This window comes from Lathyrus oleraceus, chromosome 4, assembly GCF_024323335.1.
Source record: "Lathyrus oleraceus cultivar Zhongwan6 chromosome 4, CAAS_Psat_ZW6_1.0, whole genome shotgun sequence".
Lineage (NCBI taxonomy): Eukaryota > Viridiplantae > Streptophyta > Magnoliopsida > Fabales > Fabaceae > Lathyrus > Lathyrus oleraceus.
Window position 1 is genome coordinate 236,924,882 of NC_066582.1, and position 15,099 is coordinate 236,939,980.

The window sequence follows — 15,099 nt, forward strand, 5'->3', positions numbered from 1 at the left end:
CGAAGCTATGAAACATCCAACCGACAAGCATGATTCTTTCTGAATCGATGCAATTGAAGAGGAAGTAGTGGAGGTCGCGAACCAAATTCATATCTCTAATCCTCTAGAAAGATCGCTTATCGGAGCATACAACGTGTTAACCGACAATGAGGAACGAGAGATCGAAGCAATGTTGCACGAGCTAGAATCTTGTGGTGAGCTGGCCTATCAAGAAGAATTAACGGAAGAATTGGATGCAAAGAAGAAAACGGAAGAGCAAAAGTTAGAGTTGAAAATGCTTCCGTCACACTTGAAGTATGTGTTTCTTGGAGACGAGTATACTAAACCAGTGATTATAAGCAACACGTTGTCCACACAAGAGGAAGACAAGTTGATTCAAGTATTGAAAAAGAGCAAAGGTGCAATAAGGTGGGTGTTATCCGACTTGAAGGGTATTAGTCCGGCCTATTGCATGCATAAGATCATGATGGAGGAAAATTTCAAACCAGTTGCGCAACCTCAGAGGCGTCTGAATCCATCAATGAAAGAGGTGGTCCGGAAAGAAGTTGTCAAACTATTGGAAGCCGGAATGATTTATCCTATATCCGATAGTGCATGGGTGAGTCTGGTACAAGTGGTCCCCAAGAAGGGCGGAATGACGGTGATCAAAAATGATAAAAATGAGTTGATTCCGACAAGAACAGTGACAGAGTGGAGGATGTGTATCGACTATAGAAGGTTGAACCAAGCCACAAGGAAAGATCATTTCCCAATACCCTTCATGGATCAAATGTTGGAGAGGTTAGCCGACAAAAATTTCTACTGTTTCTTGGACGGATATTCGGGGTATAATCAAATTTCAGTAAATCCGGCAGATCATGAGAAGACAGCTTTTACGTGTCCTTTTGGCATCTTTGCTTACCGAAGAATGCCTTTTGGGTTATGTAATGCACCGGCCACTTTTCAACGGTGTATGCAAGCTATCTTCGCGGACTTAATAGAAGAATGCATTGAGGTGTTCATGGATGATTTTTCTGTTTATGGATCATCTTTTGAATTGTGCTTAAAACACCTTGATGTAGTTTTGGGGAGATGCGTGGAGACCAACCTAGTGCTCAACTGGGAAAAATGCAATTTTATGGTCACCGAGGGTATAGTACTTGGCCACAAGATTTCTTCTGAAGGTCTAGAGGTGGACAAATCCAAGGTGGAGGTTATTGAGAAACTGCCACCTCCAACTAACATTAAAGGGATAAGAAGCTTTCTAGGACATGCCGGTTTCTACCGGAGATTCATACAAGATTTTTCAAAGATCGCAAAGCCATTGAGCAATTTGCTCAACAAAGGTACGCCTTTTCTTTTTGATGAATCATGTCTTAAAGCTTTCTTAGATTTGAAAGAAAAGTTTGTCACCGCACCAATAATCGTAGCACCAAACTGGAGCCTTGATTTCGAACTCATGTGTGATGCTAGCGATTATGCAGTTGGTGCGGTGTTAGGACAAAGAAGCGATAAAGTTTTCCATGCCATACACTATGCTAGTAAGGTGCTAAATGAAGCACAAGTTAATTACGCAACAACTGAAAAGGAATTACTAGCCATAGTATATGCATTGGAAAAATTTAGAGCTTATTTGATTGGTTCAAAAGTTGTAATCTACACTGACCACTCGGCGATAAAATATCTGCTTACCAAGCCGGATTCAAAACAAAGGCTTATTCGTTGGATCCTTTTATTACAAGAGTTTGATCTAGAAATTCGGGATAAAAAAGGTTCTGAAAACTTGGTGGCGGATCATTTGTCTCGGTTGGTCAATGTAGACATTACAAACAAGGAAGAGGAGGTGAGAGAAGAATTTCCAGATGAAAAACTCTATGCGATTCAAGTGAGGCCTTGATTTGCTGATTTTGCTAACTACAAAGCAACCAGTTTAACACCGGAAGACCTCACTGGCAATCAAAGAAGGAAATTCTTGGCTGATGCAAAATATTATGTTTGGGATGATCCTTATCTGTTTAAAGTAGGAGCAGACAATATTTTGAGACGGTGTGTAACAATTGAGGAGTCAAGAGACATTCTTTGGCACTGTCACAACTCTCCGTATGGAGGTCACTATAGTGGTTTGAGAACAGCCACTAAAGTACTCCAATCGGGTTTTTATTGGCCATCCTTATTCAAAGATGCGCACGAACATGCGAAGAGTTGTGATGCATGTCAACGGAGTGGAGGAATAGGAAAACGGGATGAAATGCCTCTAACCAACATGCTAGAAGTGGAAGTTTTTGATTGTTGGGGTATTGATTTCGTTGGCCCATTCCCCTCTTCTTTCTCAAATGAGTACATACTAGTAGCTGTTGATTATGTTTCGAAGTGGGTGGAAGCAATTGCCTCACCTAAGGCCGATGCCAAAACAATGATCAAATTTTTAAAGAAAAACATATTTTCACGTTTTGGTGTGCCTAGAGTGTTGGTAAGTGATGGAGGCTCACATTTTTGCAATACACCCTTAGAAAAAGTTCTGCAACATTATGGTGTAAAGCACAAGGTGACCACTCCCTACCACCCACAAGCGAACGGTCAAACTGAGGTTTCAAACCGGGAAGTCAAACGGATTCTTGAGAAAACAGTCTCGAATTCAAGAAAAGATTGGTCCTTAAAACTGGATGAAGCTTTGTGGGCGTATCGCACTGCCTACAAAGCACCTATTGGGCTAACTCCATTTCAAATGGTGTATAGGAAGACTTGTCATCTTCCAGTGGAAATGGAGCATAGAGCATTATGGGCTCTTAAGTTCTTGAATTTTGACTCCACTCTAGCTGGAGAAAGAAGAAAAGGTCAACTCCATGAATTGGAGGAACTAAGGAACGATGCATAGCATTCTAATAAGCTGTACAAGGAAAAGGTAAAGGCATACCATGATGGAAAGGTTCGTCATAGGGAGTTTCATGTTGGACAGATGGTATTGCTCTTTAACTCAAGGTTGAAGTTATTTCCTGGTAAGTTGAAGTCGAAGTGATCAGGACCATTTGTTGTCAAGGAAGTACGGAATTATGGAGCCATTGTGATAGAGGATCCAAAGTCACAAGAGAGCTGGACTGTCAATGGTCAAAGACTGAAAGTCTATCATAGCGGTGACATAAACCGTGATGTGTGTGTCATTTCCTTATCTGGACCAGGCTAATCGAGGTACCGTCGAGCTCTTAACGATGTTAAACAAAGCGCTTGTTGGGAGGCAACCCAACGTTGTAAGTTTGCATTTTATTTTTCTCTGTTGTGTGATTTTTATCTCTGTTAAATTTTTAGAATTGTAGGGTTCTGTTTTTTGCTGTTCGCGCCGCGACCCCCAGTTCGCGCCGCGAACTGAATGAAAAATTTTGAGAGGGTTCTGTTTTTTCCTTTTCGCGCCGCGACCCCCAGTACGCGCCGCGAACTGAAGGAAGAGTTTCAGGTCGCGCCGCGAACACTGCGTGACAGAGTCACTTAAATTCTGTTTAGGTCACCTTCTTTTCTCATTACAACACTTTTTCAAAATACCAATTCTGCCGCGCATTCACCCCACTCTCAAAATCCCACCAAATCTTAAAATTCTTCAGTTCCCATTGTTCAAATCTTCATTTGTTAGCAAGATTTAGTGATTCAAAAGGTATGTACTCTTCAATTTCTCTTTTCCAATCCCTTTTGGGTTTTTCAATTAGGGTTGGTTAGAAATCAATTTTTTCTGTAGATTACCTCTTGAAATCACTATGCATGTTTGATTTAGAGTAGGATTAGGGTAGAATTGAGAATTTTGATTGATTGGGAGTAGATTGCTTCCCACTTGTGGAACCCTAGGAAGCTCTGGGAGATTTTCTGGATTCGCAAAGTTCGCGCCGTGAACTGGCCTTCGCGTCGCGAACTGTGAATTCCAACACCATGTTTTTGTGTTGATTGTTTGCTAATCCTGTTCATGTCTGTTCTGTGGTTGTTCTGGTGTTGATTGCAGATGTCCAAGAGAACTAAAACCACGGCACCTCATCAAGCCCGTTCAATCAGAAAGTTCATAAGTGATGAACACGAGGCACGATTCGAGAGCCTCATTAAGAGAACCATTTTTCCTGAGAGGTTTATCCGGCTAGCTCCAATCGGGGTGTATCATAGCGTGGTTGCGGCTTTTGAACGACGAAAGTGGATGAAGTTATGCGAACCGGAAGCAGCAATCAACTACGATATTGTTCGAGAATTTTATGCCAATGCTATGCATCGAGAGGAGGGGACGGCCTTCATCTACCGATCCAGGGTAAGGGGCAAGATCGTTTCCTTTGGAAGGGATGACATTAATTCTTATCTAGGCAATCCCCTGACTCTTGGAGAGGGTGAGTGTTGTGAGTACCATACCATGGAGGCAGCTAACAGGTGGAATCTGGAAGCGGTCAATGCTACCCTATGTCTCAGCGGAAAATCCTTCGAACTAAATGATCAAGGACATCCGAAATTGTGGAAAAGAGAAAATTTCAATTTGGAAGCAAGGGCTTTTCTTGTGCTACTGTTGACTAATATTCGGCCAAGAAGCCACACCACCACAATTCCTATGGATGTAGGGTGTCTACTGTACTGCATTATGGTCGGGAAGTCTGTGGATGTCGCATCCATCATCGCAGGCGAAATGAGGAAGATGGTTTTGAGCGGAACCAATTTTGGTGGCAAAGCTGGTGTCCTCGCATATCCAGGACTTATCATGGGACTGTGCCGTCGGGCAAATGTTCCCATCCCTGAGGAAGTACACTTCTCGATCACCAGTGTGATAAATGACTCATATCTGAACAGGTTTCTGCAAAACCAAAATGATAAGACTGATGTACCTGGCACTTCTTCATCCAGAGCCCGAGCCAGACCCCGACCTCGACCTTAACCTCAACCTCACACTACCCCAGGCTTTGATCAGATGGCGTTTGCCAACTACTGTTGCGAGAGTTTTGAGGCCTCCAGGAGGTCTCAATCATTTCTCTTCGATGCCATGCAGCAGCAGTTCCAGAACACGTTTCTGGCGCCAGAGGCACGCACTTTTCCTTCGCAAGCGGACTATGCAGCTTATGCAAATTGGCCTGAGGGCAGGCCAAATTTTATGGGGGGTGCAGGAGGTAGTGCAGACCCGAATGAGGAGATGGAAGATGTTCTTGGAAATGTAGGTGGTGATGAAGAGGAGGAGGATTGAGAATTTGGAGAATTGAGAGTTGTTGTATTTCTGAGTTTCTTTGTACTGTTTCTGTTTTTGTTTTTGGGAATTTTTGATGTACTTTGGGTGGCTCTAGTTCACCATGACTTTATTTTGGCACTTTAATTTTGTTAGTATTTTAACAATTGCATGAATGCTAGTTGAGATTTAAGTGTGTTTTAATCAAATTTTGGTTTACCAACATTTTTGTTTAATTGTTCTTATTCTTAAGTCAAGCTTTAAGCAACCGAGAAATGATCGCAAAGAAAGAAGAATAGGACACTTCGAGTGGTGATGATAAGAATTAGTGTCGGCATTTCAAGGTACACTTTATCGCTTTCTAGACTTAGCATGAGTAGTTTGATGGTATGTGCAGATTCCATTGCATAAATTCCTTGAAGTATATGTCAGTTTTGAATCAAAATAGGACTTAACCAATTGTGAGGAGACTTTCCATTGTACACTAAAAAGCGGGAAACCGAGCATTATTTTAACTCATTCTTATCATGCTAAATCATGCATCAATCTATTTTTGTGTGAAAATTTTGAAAATGATAGAGGCATTGTTTGTGAGAAAAACCACTTGACCAAAAAGTTTGAATCAACTAACCTTGTGAGGAATAATCCTTAGTTAAACCCCTTTGAGCTTAGTTTAGGATTCATTTGATTGATCATTGTAAAATCAATTGAAAATTGTGGAATAAATGAATCCTAATTTCTTTCATATCAGTTGAAACCTCAAACCGAGTTGTTTGCAAAAATTTTGCCTTTTGCTTATGTCTAAGTAGGGAGCATTATTGAATAAATTTGGTTTTGGAATCTAAAGTTGGGGAGAGTAAAGTGAAAAGTTGATTAGAAACTTGGAAAAGTGAGTTTTTATGAAAGGGTGAAAATTTGAAAAGAAACAAGAAAAAGAAAATACCCTTGAAGCCATAGAGCAAAGAAAAAAGTAAAGAAAAAAAAATCAAAGAAAATGCTCATGGTTGTGTGGATGTAATAAGAAAAAAAAATATAGGGATCAAAGAAAGGGAAATTGTGTAGAGTCGAATGTTTGGGAATGCTCCCTTAGGATAAGCAACTTTGTTGAATTCTCTTAATCATATCCTTTCTTGTAACCTAAGCCACATTACAACCTTTGAAAGACCTCTTGATTCTCATTTTTCACATGATTTGGTATTTGTTGTGATAACCGCATGATTTGAGTTGTTGTTGATTTAATTGCTTGGATGAGTGAAAGTAACCCTTCATGTTATTCATCATTATTATGATGTGTGTGTAAGTTTGATTCAATTTTGACATACATGGCTTTGAATTCCATTGGAATGATTTTTGCACTCAACCATTTTCCTTATTCATGTTTTGTCTAGAATTGAGATAGGTGGACTGAGAAAAATTGCCAAACACTTTTGAACCATTTGAATGTCCTTGGTAAATCCTTGTTTCAATTTTTTTGTGTCATTGCTTTGGTTGTAAGGGTGGAAACTTTTGTTTAGGGACAAACAAAATGCTAAGTTGGGGAGAGTTGTTAGGGACCAATTAGTACTACTTTTTATATCATTTTATTGGTCCCTTTTACCAAGTTTTGATGTAATTACACACTTTTATTCTCACTATTTTGTATAAATGCAATTAGGTCTAATTTATTTTGTTTTGAATAGTTAATTCACATATTTGTTAGTTTTGTAGAATTTTTGGTTAAGAAGGCTTTGGATTGCAACACCACACTTTGGAGGAAGCTTGCCAAACAAGGAAGCTGGAGGAGCAACAGTTCGCGCCGTGAACTACCTTCGCGCCGCGAAGGCTGCGAATCCAGCAAGCTGACTGAGGGTCAAAAGTGCTGTCTTGCAGAAAAAGTTTATTTGCCATTTTGATGTCTGCCTGGGAATTGCTTTCCTGCTTAAGATGATAATGACCAATTAGGGAAATGTCAACCTTTTTTGGTTAGAAAAATACATTATTCTAGGGATTCATACATTACACTATTGACATTGATATTGAGAGCTTTTTGTAAGAAGAAAAACAGAGTTTTTCTTTTTTAACTTTCTGCTTTGAACAATGATGATGAGGAGCTAAACTCCCTTTTGTCAAGATTGGAGGTAGTAGCTATTCTCATATGTTTATGTATTCCATTTGATTTATATATATGATAAAGATTGTTGATGTATTGAATACTGTTTTTGCCCTAAGTTGAAAACCAGATTTGAGTAGTTGTCGAGAGAGATTATTTGAGTCTTGACATAAAACAGATTTTCAAGTAGTGAATAAGTTGTAGAGATAGATTTATTCATTGCTCTTCTTTGGTATTAAACATTAAAGATTGCTATATTGATAGTTAGGTGGAGAGATCGTCTAAGGATCAATATAGTGATTATCACAATATCATTTAGACATAAATGACTTTGGGAGGATACTTGAACATCATCAATAATCTTAAATCTATATAGTTATCATAAGGAAGCATAAACATTTGAAATAGTGAACTCCAATCTTGCCAAGCTTTTATATTAGATTAAAACCATTTTACTGTTTTTAGTGATATTTACTCACAAGATAACTTTCCAACTAAAACAACCTAGTTACTTTCTAAACTTACAACATTTGGATTATAGAACGGCGGTAATATCAACCAATCTCTGTGGATACGATATAAAAATATTTACCGAAGATATACTTTTCAACAACCACCTATCCCTTATCCTCAAAGGCTAATTAAAACCAAAGACGCGGGCCAATTTAAAAAATTTGTTGACTTACTGAAACAATTAAACGTCACAATTCCTTTTACAGAAGCTATTACACAGATGCCCTCATATGCTAAGTTCTTAAAAGAAATTTTATCTAATAAAAGGAAACTTGAAGATAGCGAAACCGTTACACTCACTGCTGAGTGTAGCGCAATAATCCAAAATATGCCTCCTAAACTTAAAGATCCTGGTAGTTTTTCTATACCCTGTCATATAGGAAAATTTGTCATAGACAAAGCTTTATGCGATTTAGGAGCCGGTATCAGTGTTATGCCCTTGTCCATATGCAAGAAACTTGAAATGGGAGAATTAAGACCAACTAAAATGTCTGTGCAATTAGCAGATCGTTCCATTAGATATCCCGTAGGAATTCTTGAAAATGTTCCCGTGCGCATAGGTCAATTCTACATCCCCACCGACTTTATAATTATGGACATAAGAGAAGATGAAGTTACCCCCATTATATTGGGAAGACCCTTCTTAGCAACCGTCGGTGCTATCATAGACGTAAAACGAGGACGACTCACTTTCGAAGTAGGAGAAGAGAAAATTGAGTTTATTCTTTCCATATTTTTGAACGCACCTGCAATAGAAGACACATGTTACTTCATGGATATCATCGATGAACGCATAAAAGAAACAGAATTAGAAAATGACGATTTGTCTGACTATCATGTAGAAGACAGACTGAACCAATGTTTAGCAATAACATCAGATCCTACGCAATGCCTTAAGAAACCAACCCTCGACCTGAAAACACTTCCCAAAAATCTGAGATATGAATTCCTAGACTTAGAACTTGAACGACCAGTAATAGTCAATGCAGACCTAGGAAAACTTGAAACCGAAAAACTCCTACATATCTTAAGAAAATATCCAACCGCATTAGGATACAACATCACCGATCTTAAAGGGATAAGTCCTTCTATTTGTATGCACCACATCATGCTAGAAGAAGACTGTAAAACTTCTAGGGAACATCAGAGGAGACTAAACCCGATCATGAGTGAGGTAGTGAAGAAGGAAGTAACGAAGTTATTAGAGGCAGGTATCGCATATCCTATATCCGATAGCAAATGGGTTAGTCCTGTACACGTAGTACCAAAGAAAGGAGGCATAACAGTGATCGAAAATGAAAAAGGAGAAACTATAACCAAACGAATTGAATCGGGATGGAGAATGTGCATTGATTATAGAAAGCTAAACAAAGCAACCCGAGAAGATCATTTTCCTTTACCATTCATAGACCAGATGTTAGAACGACTAGCCAAGCATTCTCATTTCTGATATCTGGACGGTTACTCAGGTTTCTTTCAAATACCGATTCATCCTGATGACCAAGAAAAGACAACGTTCACATGTCCTTTTGGTACCTTCGCTTATCGACGAATGCCGTTTGGCTTGTGCAATGCTCCTGCAACCTTCCAAAGGTGCATGATGGTAATATTCGCCGATTTTCTCGAAAGCATCATGGAAGTCTTTATGGATGACTTTTCCGTATGCGGGCAAAGTTTCGAAGAATGTCTTGAGAACCTCGAAAGAGTTCTAGAACGATGTGTAAAAGTAAACCTAGTACTTAATTGGGAAAAATGTCACTTTATGGTACAAGAAGGAATTGTTTTAGGACACATCATATCAAATAGAGGAATTGAAGTAGACAAAGCCAAAATAGAAGTAATCGAAAATCTTCAACCTCCGAAAACTGTGAGGGAAATACGAAGCTTCTTGGAACATGCCGGTTTTTACCGACGATTCATTAAAGATTTCTCTAAAATAACTAAATCTTTAACCGGATTATTAATGAAAGACGCTGAATTCATCTTCGACAATATATGTTTAGAAGCATTTCAAACACTTAAACAAGCATTGATCTTCGCGCCCATAATGCAGACCCCGGATTGGAATGAACCTTTCGAAATAATGTGTGACGCAAGTGACTACGCCGTAGGCGCTGTTTTAGGACAACGAAAGGATAAAAAAACTTCACGTCATATATTATGCGAGTAGAACTCTAGATGAAGCACAAATGAATTACGCCACGACCGAGAAAGAACTTTTAGCAGTAGTATTTGCACTAGATAAATTTCGTTCCTACTTGGTCGGAGCTAAAATAACCGTTTACACTGATCACGCCGCCATTAAGTACCTCTTAACAAAAAAGGACGCTAAACCTAGACTCCTAAGGTGGATCTTGTTGCTACAAGAATTTGATTTGGAAATCAAAGATAAAAAAGGAACTGAAAATGTAGTAGCAGATCACCTCTCTAGACTTGAAAACCTGGAACCGGAAAGAACATCGATCAACGATGATTTCTCGTACGATAAACTTATAGCTAATTTGGAAGAAAATAGAGCTGACGGGCAGGTAGAGACCACCTTGGCTGTATGTGTTACACCATGGTACGCTGATTTTGTCAATTATTTAGCCGCCGGAGTGGTTCCACTTGATTTATCCTACCAACAAAAGAAACGATTCTTCCATGACATAAAACATTATTACTGGGACGACCCTTTACTTTTCAAAAGAGGCCCCGATGGTATTTTCCATCGCTGTATACCTGAAGAAGAGGTAGAAAGTATAATCCAACATTGTCATTCCGCTCCTTATGGTGGACATGCAAGTACATCCAAAACCTGCTCTAAAATCCTACAAGCCGGTCTTTATTGGCCAAACATATGGAAGGATGTACATACCGCTGTCAAGAAATGCGATAGGTGTCAACGCACAGGAAACATATCTAGACGTGACGAAATGCCACAAAAAGGCGTTTTGGAAGTAGAAATTTTCGATGTGTGGGGAATAGATTTCATGGGACCTTTTCCACCTTCTTTTGGTAACAAGTACATACTCGTAGCAGTTGACTACGTATCAAAATGGATTGAGGCTATAGCTTCTCCAACAAACGACACACGAGTAGTAATTAAACTTTTTAAGAATATAATCTTTCCAAGATTTGGTGTCCCAAGAATAGTCATCAGTGACGGTGGATCTCATTTCATATCTAAGATACTCGAAAAATTATTGTTTAAGTATGGTGTAAAACATCGAGTAGCAACACCTTACCATCCTCAAACTAGTGGACAAGTGGAAGTGTCTAACAGAGAAATTACACAGATATTGGAAAAAACAGTCGCCACATCGAGGAAAGACTGGTCATCAAAATTACCCGAAGCTTTATGGGCATATCGAACCGCTTACAAAACTCCCATAGGAACAACCCCATTTAAGCTTATTTATGGTAAATCGTGCCACCTCCCAGTGGAGCTAGAACATAAGGCCTATTGGGCTATTGAAAATTTAAATTTAAACTATAAGGCTGCCGGTGAAAAGCGAATCCTAGATATAAACGAATTAGAGGAACTTAGACAAGACGCATACGAAAATGCCAAAATCTACAAGGAAAGAACGAAAAAATGGCATGATAAACGTATATCAAGGAAAACTTTCAAACAAGGCGATGTAGTCCTATTGTTTAACTCTAGACTTAAGTTATTCCCAGGAAAACTACGCTCTAGGTGGTCTGGCCCTTTCCAAGTCACTAATGTCTTTACTAGTGGGGCTGTAGAAATTAAAGGAAAATCTATTGAATCATTTATCGTAAACAGACAGCGTCTAAAACATTATCATTATGCTGAAAACAATGAAGATTCGCAAGTCCTGCACTTAGACGTATTGTCTCCAAAATTAATAGATTAACATTTAATAGTTTTATGTCGAGCTTGCGACATTAAACAAAGCGCTTCGTGGGAGACAACCCACAAATTTTTATTTTTCTTTGATTATTCTTTTGATTTTACTCAGTTTTCATTCTTCATTTTCTTTATATTATTAAATTTTTCTTCTTTTCTTCTTTTTGGCATCTGGCCAAATCCTGACTAAAATTCTTGTTTTTTTCTTTTCTTTAGTTAACACTAACCTGATGGGACATATTGATCGCATGGGTATCAAATTCCGAGGGAGAGCTCAGAGACAAAAATTTGAAGAACTTGCTGAGAGAGAGAGATGCACCCAAATTTTTATGCTGATGATTGTGCAATGACCGTTCTTGGGCTAAGAGATAGTGTCCTATATCTGCTGAGTCAAATAGGGTGGGAAACCACTCCTATTCGGAGATAATTTGTTACTTACCGGAGGCTAACTCTAGAATTCCTTAGCTCCCTGATTTATTTACCGAACCATGGAAAAGGAATAAACCGAGGTTTCATTCAATTCAGGATGTTTAATATGGAGTATCAGTATAATATTAGAGAATTTACTAACCTCTTAGGGTTCCCTACTTCTTTTGACACATTCACCATGAGCCAAGAAGACCTCTTTGAATACCGAGAGCTTGAGCATTTTTGGGGAAGTTTGACGGGAAATGACGACCCTGAGGAACATGAGTTTCTTTCTGGAAACATACATAACCCAGCTTTTCGTTATTTCCACAAGATCCTAGCACACACTCTTTTTGGGAAAAGATCAAACATTACCACAGTATCACATGATGAACTTTTCATAATATTTTGTGCTACCCAGAATCGTCTAGTGAATGGTGCCACTTATATGTTGGCGAGTTTTGACCTCCTTATTCAAGATGACCGTGCACCGATTCAAATAGGAGGATTGATAACTATGATTGCTAATGCTATTGGATTGCGCCAACCCATGCTTGATTTGAACCCTTTTTGTGGTATTCAGCCTATGAATATACTTTTCCTTTTCAACACTATGTTTATAGGAAACCTTGGACCTGAAGAGTTTGAACTATTAATTAACAACCAAGCTTTTTACCTATTCACCATGCCTAGCCCGCTGACTAGTGTCCATAACCGAAATAATTGGCTCTACAACCTGGATGGAATACCTTCTCCAGTTAGATCTATTGAAACCATCCAGGATTATGAGATTCTTAACAGCCAGATTCCTAATGCTGAGTCTGATCCGCAGACACCAACTGGTTACCATGATGCTTCCTCTCCACCTCATCCTATCCCGTCCGCAGAATCGGCAATACCTGATCTTAGACATCATATGCCCGGAACTGATTATAATACCGCTATTCAAGCTTTGATGTCAGAACAAGATGCCATTAGAGAAGAGTTAACTATGATGGGACATGAATTTATGGAATACATGAGTAGAATGACAAATCAATTTCACGAGTTGCTACACCGTGTCAATTCCTTTGCTCCTCCGACGAGAGATTCTACAAGTGGCTAGAAGAATTGGAGTCAACTAGTTTTAGTCTTAGGAAATTTATAGTTTCGTTTGACAATATTTTTAATCTTAGGATTTATTTCTTTTCGCATGTTTTATTTTATCTTCAGTCAAATATTACACTATGTTTATTTTTATGAAGCTACTTGCATTATTGGTTAAATTAAATTTCATTTTGATTTATGCACTGTCTAAAATTACCAATGATGATATATATTGTATGCTACTACTTACATGGCTTATTAGAGAAAAATATATATATTCTATGGTGTAGTAAAGTAGCAAATATAATAAACAAAATAATAAAAATAACAAATATAATAAAACAAAACTTGTCACAAATTTTAGCCAATGCATGCTGCAACCATGCTGTCACGACCGTTGCAAAACTCAGAAGTGCGACGATCGTCACACATGCTGTCACGGTCGCCACGCACCCCATGACGCCCGTAACGCATGCTGTCACGAGCGTGACAACCTGCTTTCTCGTAAAATGTTTTTGACCGTTGTCACTACCGTTACCCCCTTTTCAATTCACCTTTACTCCATTCCACTCACCTTCATCCCCATTAATTTTTTTCCCACCCATTCCTCTTCCCAATTTCAAAACTCTTCCTATAAATACCTTCTCTACAATTCTTCCTACACCACATCATTCCATTCTATACATAAAAAAACAAAAAAATATATTTCATCCTCTTTTCCTTCTTTCTACCTACCAAAATGGCGGAGAACCAACATCAAATGCAATTTGGAAATATTATCTTCCGAACTGAAGATAGTAACTATCAACGGGAGCAGTTTGTTCGGTTCCAGCAACGCGGTGTCACATCTACCAGGTACCCAGATTTTAATTGCTTACAAGAATTAGGATTACTTCAAGGTGTGCAATGGCTGCTTAGGTTATCCGGTTTAACTTTTCTGTGCACACAAAATCACCCAACATACCCATCACTCACCCTGGAGTTTTTAAGCCCTTATTCATACACCACTCCAACCGATGAGAACGAGTACTTAACCGGGGTCGCAAAATTCCGTATGTTCAACACTGAGTACGCACTATCTCAAGAACAGTTGAGTGCCATGCTACATTTTCCTGAAGGAGACGACGTCCACCCTAGAATCCCTCCAAACTCAGAATGGAACACGAACGCATTCGACCTTTTTGGAAAAATATCCGGTGTGGAAACCACCAATTGGGATGCATTACTTGCTTCGCACATACATAACCCCACTATCCAGTATTTTATACGTATTCTGCAAAACACCATCTTTGGAAGAGCCAAAAACAGCAAAGTCAACGCGAAAGAATTATTCTTCCTACACTGCATCTTTTCAGCAGATACAAAGGTAAACGCCGCCTCCTTCTTACTTCACCATATCCGTACCCTTTGTGCTCGAGGCAGTCAACCTTTTGTGATTGGAGGATTAATAACCACCATCGCACTCGGTTTAAATTTAGGGGACCGACTTCAGAATTTGCAATCTTTGCCACCCCTGTTTATGGATATCAGCTATTGTCGCTCCTGCCGCTTAATCAAAAATAAGGTAGGCGGGAAGTATTATCTTATGGTGAATAACCAAGAAGTCCCAAGCGTCGTTATGCCCAACATTACGCTCACCGATGTCACTAACCCCAACAGATTCATCTACGATCTGAATGCTCCCGAACCTACCATGCCTACACAAGCAAACCCGCCCCCAGACGAGTTTGATGAAATGAAGCAAGGTGATCAAGGTCCTGAACAACATTCGGTCCCACATAATCCTTCCGATAATGTAGCTGGTCCATCCTCCCGACGTCGTCGAAGAAGAAGGCCTGCAACAAATGATAACATCATGGATGCTATTGAACATCAAGGCCAACAGCTTGATGCCATGCATGCGCAGAATAACGAAGTAATGCAACTGATGCGCCAGATGCAACAACAACAACAAGAGAGGAATGCAATAACCGACCAGAGGTTCACTGACTTGCTTAACAG